This window comes from Colobus angolensis, unplaced genomic scaffold (genome assembly GCF_000951035.1).
Source record: "Colobus angolensis palliatus isolate OR3802 unplaced genomic scaffold, Cang.pa_1.0 Scaffold461, whole genome shotgun sequence".
In the NCBI taxonomy this organism is placed as follows: domain Eukaryota; kingdom Metazoa; phylum Chordata; class Mammalia; order Primates; family Cercopithecidae; genus Colobus; species Colobus angolensis.
The window spans coordinates 652,079-660,308 of NW_012118055.1; positions in this window are offsets into that span (position 1 = coordinate 652,079).

Sequence of the window (8,230 nt, forward strand, 5' to 3'; positions counted from 1 at the left end):
GGAGCAGATTGATTGCATTGTTTTAGTGGAATCTGCAATGTTGAAAATGGAAATATCCTCATATTTAAACTAGAAAGAAGTGGATGGTAGAAAAAAAAAAAAAAAAAAAAAAAAAAAAAAAAAGAAACTGCTTTGTGATTTTTGAGTTCATCTCGTAGAGTTACATGATTCTTTTCATGGAGCAGATTGATTGCATTGTTTTAGTGGAATCTGCAGTGTTGAAAATGGAAATATCCTCATATTTAAACTAGAAAGAAGTGGATGGTAGAAAAAGAAATATCCTCAGACAAAAACTAGAAAGAAGCTTTCCGAGAAATTTCTTTGTGATGGGTGAATTCATCACACAGGGTTACACCTTTGTTTTCTTTGAGAAATTTGGTAGCACTGTTTTTATGGAATCTACAAAGGGATATTCAGGAGCTACTAGAGGCCTACAGTGAAAAAGGAAAGGATTTCACATAAAAACTGGAGAGAAGCTTTGCAGGAAACGGTTTTTTGATAGGTCAGTTCATCTCATAGAGTCTAACCTTTCTGTTCACTGAGCAGTTTGACATCACAGTTTTTGTGGTATCTGAGAAGAGATATTTGGGACACATTGAAGCCCAAGGTGAAAAATGAAATATCCTCAGATTTAAGATAGAAAGAAGCTTTCTGAGAAACTGCTTTGTGGTGGGTGAATTCATCTCACAGAGTTACACCTTTCTTTTCGTTGAGCAGTTTGGTAACACTGTTCTCGAATCTGCAAAAGGATATTTGGGAGCACATAGAGTCCAATGGCAAAAAAGGAAATATCTTCAGGTAAAAATTGAAGAGAAACTTTCTGAGAAACTCCTTTGTGATGTGTGCATTTATCTCAGAGCTGAATGTTTCTGTTGAGAGAGCACTTTGGCATCACAGTTTTTTTGGTGTCTTTGAAGGGATAATTGGGAGTACATTGAAATCTATGGTGGAAAAGGAAATATCTTAAGATTAAAAATGGAAAAAAGCTTCCTGAGAAACTACTTTGTAATGAGTGAATTTTTCTCACAGATGTAAACCATTCCTTTCATTGCACAGTTTGGTAGCACTGTTTTTGTGGTATCTGCCGTGGGATATTTGGGAGCACATAGAGGCGTAAGATGAAAAAGAAAATTCTTCAGATAAAAACTGGAGAGAAACTTTCAGGGAAACTCCTTTGTTGTGTGTACATTCATCTCATAGAGCTAAACATTTCTTTTGAGGGAGCACTTTGCCATCACTGTCATTGTGGTGTCAGAGAAGAGATATTTGGGAGCGCATTGAAGCCTATGTTGGAAAAGGAAATATCCTCAGATAAAAAAGACACAGAAGCTTTCAGAGAAACTGCTTTTTGATGCATCAATTTATCCCACAGAGCTATCTCATTGTTTTCATGGAGAAGTTTGTTAGCACTGCTTTGTGGAATCTGCAGATGAATATTTTGGAGTGCCTAGGGTTGTGAGGTGAAAAAAGAAATTTCTTCAGGTGAAAACTGGAGAGAAGCTTTTGGAGAAACTCATTTGTGTTGTGCTCATTCATCTCATTGAGCTTTACATTTCAGTTGAGGGAAAACTTTGACATCACCATTTTTGTGGTGTCTGAGAAGGGATATTTTGGGGCACATTGAAGCCTCTGGTGTAAAAGGAAATAACCTCAGATAAAAAGCAAAAAGAATAATTCTGAGAAACTACTTTGTGATGTGTGAATTCATCTCACAGAGTTACACTGTTCTTTTCATTGTGCAGTTTGCTAACACTGTTTTCTTGGAATCTGCAATGGGGTATTATGGAGTGCATTGAAGCTGATGGTGACAAAGGAAATATACTCATATAAAAACTGGAAAGAAGCTTTCTGAGAACCTGATTTGTGGTGTGTTAATTCATCTCACAGTGGTAGAGGATTCTCTTCATGGATCAGTTTGGTAGCACTGTTTTTGTGGTGTCTGAGAAGGGTTATTTATGAGCGCACGGAAGCTGATGATGGAAAAGGAAATATCCTGAGATACAAACTACAAAGAAGCTTTCTGAGAAATTTCGTTGTGATGGCTGAATTCATCACACCGAGTTACACCATTTTTTTTCTTTCAACAGGTTACTAGCACTGTTTTTAAGGAATTTGCAAAGGGATATTTCAGAGCTCCTAGAGGTCTACGGTGAAAAGGAGATCACTTCAGATAAAAACTGGAGAGATTTTCAAGAAATGGTTTTGTGATGTGTGTATTCATCTCATAGAGCTTAACATTTTGTTGATTGAGCAGTTCAGCATCACTGTGTTGTGGTATCTGAGAGGAGATATTTGGGAGCACATCGAGAGAGGCATATTTTCAGGCTAAAAAGTGGAGAGAAGCTTTCTGAGAATCTCCTTTGTGATGTGTGCATTCATCTCATAGAGCTAAACATTTCTGTTGAGGCAGCACTTTGGTATCACTGTTTTTGTGCTGTCTGAGAAGGGTATTTAGGAGTACATTGAAGGCTAGGGTGGAAAAGGAAATAACCTCAGAACAAAATAAAAAAATTAGAAAGAAACTCCCTGAGAACCTGATTGGTGATGTGTTAACTCATCCCACAGGGTTGCATGATTCTTTTCATGGAGCAGTTGGTAGCACCATTTTTGGGGAATCTGAGAAGGGATAATTTGGATCAAATAGAAGCCTATGGTGACAAAGGCTTCTATCCTCAGATAAAAATAAAAAAGTAAAAGCTTTCTGTGAAAATGCTTTGTGATGTGTGAATTCATCCCACAGAGTTTTACCATTCTTTTCATTCAGAAGTTTGACATTTGGGAGCACATTGAGGAATATGGTGAAAAGGAAATATCCTAAGACAAAAGCTAAAAAGATGTTTTCTGAGAAACACCTTTGTGATTTGTGAATTCAACTCCCAGAGTTACACGGTTTTTTTTATGGATCAGTTTGGTAGCACTGCTTTTGGGGAATCTGAGAGGGGATATTTTGGATCCCATTGAAACCTACGGTGACAAAGAAAATATCCTCAGATAAAAAACTAGAAAGAAATTTTCTGAGAAACTGCTTTGTAATGTTTGAATTCATCTTACAGAGTTACACCGTTTTTTTAATTGATCAGTTTGCTAACACTGTTTTCATAGAATCTGCAAAAGTATACATTGGAGGGCATTGAGACCTAAGGTGAAAAAGAAAATACTCTCAGATAAAAAGTAGAAAGAATCTTTCTGAGAAACTGCTTTGTGATTTGTGAATTCATTTCACAGTATTACACTGTAGATTTCTTTGAGCCGTTTACTAACACTGTTTTCTTGGAACTTGCAAAGGGGTATTTAGGAGCACACTGAAGCTTATGGTGACATAGGAAATATCCTCATATAAAAACTAGAAAGATTATTTCTGAGAAATCACTTTGTGTTGTGTTAATTCACCTCAAAGAGCTACACAATCCATTTCATGGATCAGTTTGGTTGCAGAGTTTGGGGGAATCTGAGAAGGGATATTTTGAATAGCATAGAAGCCTATGGTGACTAAGGAAATATCCTCAGATAAAAACTAGAAACAAGCTTTCTGAGAAAGTTCTTTGTGATGTGTGAATTCGTCTCACAAAGTTACAGCTTTCTGTTCTTGGAGCAGTTTGTTAACACTGTTTTCATATAATCTGCAATGGCATATTCTGGAGTGCATTGAGGACTATAGTGAAAGAGTGAATATTGTCATGTAAAAATTAGAAAGAAGCGTTCTGAGAGACAGCTTTGTGATGTGTGAATTCACCTTACAGAGTTACAGTGTTCTTTTCTTTGAGCAGTTTGATAATACTGATTTTGTGGTATCTGCAATAGGATATTTTAGAGGGCATTGAAGTGTATGGTAACAAGGGAAATAAGCTCAGATAAAAACCAAAGGAAACTTCCTGAGAAACTGCTTTGTGATGTGTGAATTCATCTCACCAGATAACACCATTCTTTTCATTGAGAAGTTTGCTAACACTTTTTTCGTTTAATCTGAAATTGGATATTCTGGAGTGCATTGAGGATTATGGTGAAAAAGTAAATATCCTCGAACAAAAACTAGAAAGAAGCTTTCTGAGAAACTGCTTTGTGATGTGTGAATTTATCTCACAGAGGTACAGCATTCTTTTCATTCAGCTGGGTGATAACACTCTTTTCATGGAATCTGCAATAGGCTATTTGGGAGCACATTGAAGCCTAGGGTGGCGAAGGAAAAATCCTCAGAAAAACCAAAAGGAAGATTTATTAGAAACTGCTTGTGATGTGTGAATTCATCTCACAGAGTTACACTGTTTTTCTCATGGAGCGGTTTGCTAACACTGTTTTCTTGGAATCTGCAATGGGATGTTTCAGAGTGCTTTGAAGCTTATGGAGGCAAAGAAAATATCCTTAAAAAAACTAGAAAACATCATTCTGAGAAACTGCTTTGTGATTTATGAATTTATCTCACACATTTACATGGTTCTTTTCATGGATCAGTTTGGTAGCACCGTTTTTGGGTAATCTGAGAAGTGACATTTAGAATTGCATTGAAGCCTATAGTGACTAGAAAATATCCTAGGATTAAAAACTAGAAAGAGGTTTCCTGAGAAAATTCTTTGTGTTGTGTCAATTCATCTCACAGAGTTACACCTTTCTGTCTTGGAGCAGGTTACTATATCTGTTTATGTGGAATCCACAAAGGGATAATTGGGAGTGCACTGAGGCCTACAGTGAAAAAGGAAATATCCTCAGATAAAAACTATAAAGAAGTTTTCAGGGAAAATATTTTGTGATGTGTGAATTAATCTCACAGAGTTACACAGATCTTTTCATTGAGCAGTTTGCTAACACTGTTTCCTTGGAATCTGCAATGGGATGTATCGGAGCACATTGAAGCTTATGTTGACAAAGGAAATATCCTCATATAAAAACTGGAAAGAAGCTATCTGAGAAACCCCTTTGTGATTTGTTAATTCATCTCACAGAGTTACATGATTCTTTTTCTGTATCAGTTTGGTAGCACTGCTTTTGTGCTGTCTTAGAAGGGATATTTCGGAGCACATGAAGCTGTTGGTGGTAAGGAAATATCCTGAGATAAAAGCTAGATAGAAGCTTTCTGAGAAATTTCTTTCTGATGGGTGATTTCACCACATCGAGTTAATCCTTTGATTTCTTTGAGCACATTGGTAGCACTGTTTTTGTGGAATCTACAAAGATATTCGGGAGATCCTAGAGCCTCTGGTGAAAAAGGTAATAACTTCAGATAAAAACTGGAGAGAAGCTTTTTGAGATATGGTTTTGTGATGTTTGTATTCATCTCATGGAGTTTAATCTTTTTGTTGATAGAGCAGTCTGGAATCATTGTTTTTGTGGTATCTGAGAAGAGATACTTGGGAGCACCATGAAAATTATGGTGTAAAAGTAAGTGTTCTTATATTTAAACTAGAAAGAAGCTTTCTGAGAAACTGCTTTTTGATGTATGATTTCATCTCACAGAGTTACACCTTTATTTTCATTGAGCAGTTTGGTAACACTGCTTTGGGGAATCTGCAAAGGGATCCTTGGGAGCACATAGAGTTCAATGGCCTTAAAGGAAATAACTTCAAGTAAAAACTGGAGAGAAGCTTTCTGAGAAACCCCTTTGTGATGTGGGTACTCATCTCATAGAGCTAAAAGTTCCTGTTGAGGGAGCACTTTGGCATCACTGGTATTGTGGTGTCTGAGAAGGGATATTTTGGAGTGCATTGAAGCCTATGGTTGTAAATTAATAGGCTCATATAACAACTAGAAAGAAGCTTTCTGAGAATCGCTTTGTAATGTGTGAATTCATTTCACAGTGTTACATGATTCTTTTCATGGAACAGTTTGGTAGCAATGTTTTTGGGGAATCTAAGAAGGAATATATTGGATGTCATTCAAGCCTAGGGTGACAACAAAATACCCTCTGATAAAAACTAGAAAGAAGCTTTCTGAGAATCGCTTTGTAATGTGTGAATTCATTTCACAGTGTTACATGATTCTTTTCATGGAACAGTTTGGTAGCAATGTTTTTGGGGAATCTAAGAAGGAATATATTGGATGTCATTCAAGCCTAGGGTGACAACAAAATACCCTCTGATAAAAACTAGAAAGAAGCTTTCTGAGAACGTTATGTGTAATGTGTGAATTCATCTCACAGAGTTACACCTTCCGGTTCATGGAGTAGTTTACAATCACTCTATTCCTGGAATCTGCAAAGGGATATTTGGGAACGCATAGAGTCTAGAGTGAAAAAGGAAATATCCTCAGATAAAAACTAGAAAGAAGCTTTCTGAAAAACTGCTTTGTGATGTGTGAATTCATCTCACAGAGTTACACCATTCCTATCACTGAGCAGTTTGCTAACACTGTTTTCTTGGAATATGCAATGGGATATTTCAGAGATCATTGAAGCTTAGGGTGACAAAGGAAATATCCTCAGAAAAAAAGGAGAAAGAAGGTTTCTGAGAAATTGCTTTGTGATTTGTGAATTCATGTCACAGAGTTACATGATCCCTTTCAAGGAGCAGTCTGGTAGCCCTGCTTGTGAGGAATCTCAGAAGGCATAATTTCTATCACATTGAAGTCTATTGTGACAAAGGAAATATCCTCAGATAAAAAGTAGAAATCAGCTTTCCAAGAAGATTCTTTTTAATGCATGTGTTCATCCCACAGAGTAACACCACTCTTTTCATGGAGCAGTTTGCTAACAAGGTTTTCATGGAATCTGTAAAGGGATATTTGTGTGTGCTTTGAGGCCTATTGTAAAAAAGGAAGTATCCTCAGATTAAAACGAGAAAGAAGATTTCTGAGAAACTTTTTTTAACGTGTGAATTCATCTCACAGAGTTACACTGTTATTATCTTTGAGCAGTTTGATAACACTGTTCTCTTCGCATCTGTGATAGGATAATTGGGAGTGCATTGATATCTACTGTGAAAAAGGAAATATCCTCAGATAAAAACCAAAAGAAATCTTCCTGTGAAACTGCTTTGTAATGTTTCAATTCACCTCACAGTGTTACACCATTGCTTTCATTGAGAAGTTTGTTAACACATTTTTCCTGGAATCTGCAATGGAATATTCCAGAGCTCGTGGAGGAATCTGGTGAAAAAGGAAATATTCTCAGTTAAAACTAGAAAGAAACTTTCTGAGAAACTGCTTTGTTATGCGTCAATTCAGCTCACAGAATTATACCATTATTTCCATGGAGCAGTTTGGTAGCACTGTTTTGGTGGAGTCTGAAAAGGTATATTTTGGATCACATTGAAACCTATGGTGACACAGAAAATATCCTCAGATAAAACTAGAAAGAAGCTTTCTGAGAGACTCCTTGTGATGCCTGTATTCGTCTCACAGTGTAACACTTTTCTTTTCATGGAGCAGTTTGCTAACACTCTTTTCATGGAATCTGCAAAGGGATATTTGGGAGCACTTTGAGGCCTATAGTGAAAAAGGAAATATCCGCAGATAAAAACTAGAAATAAGATTTCTGAGAAAGTTCTTCCTGATGTCTGAATTCATCTCACAAAGTTACACCTTTGCTTTCATGGAACCGTTTGCTCGCATTGTTTTCATGGAATCTGCAAAGGGATATTTGGGAGCACTTTGACACCTATGGTGAAAGAGGTGACGTGCTCAGATAAAAATCAAAAACAACCTTTCTGTGACCTGCTTTGTGAGGTGTGAATTCATATCACCGAGTTACATTGTTCTTTTCATTGAGAAGTTTTCTAACACTTTTTTCATGAAATCTGCAATGAGATATCCTGGAGACCATTAAGGAATATGGAAAAAAAGGAAATATCCTCATAAAAAATCTAGAAAGAAGTGGTCTGGGAAACAGCTTTGTGGTGTGTAAATTTGTCTCACAGAGTTACACCATTCTTTTCATGGAGCAGTTTGGTAGCATTGTTTTTGGGGATCTGAGAAGGGATATTTTGGATCACATTGAAGCCTATGCGTCACACATGGAAATATAATCAGATAAAAACTAGAAGAATCTTTCTGTGACACTTCTTTGTTATGTGTGTATTCACCTCTCAGAGTAACATCTTTCTTTTCTTTTCTTTTATTTTTGGAGGCGGAGTCTCACTCTGTCCCCCTGGCTGGAGTGCAGTGGCTGGATCTCAGCTCACTGCAAGCCCTGCCTCTCAGATTTGTGCCTTTCTCCTGCCTCAGCCTCCCAAGTAGCTGGGACTACAGGCGCCCGCCACCTCGCCCAGCTAGTTTTTGTATTTTTTTAGTAGAGACGAGGTTT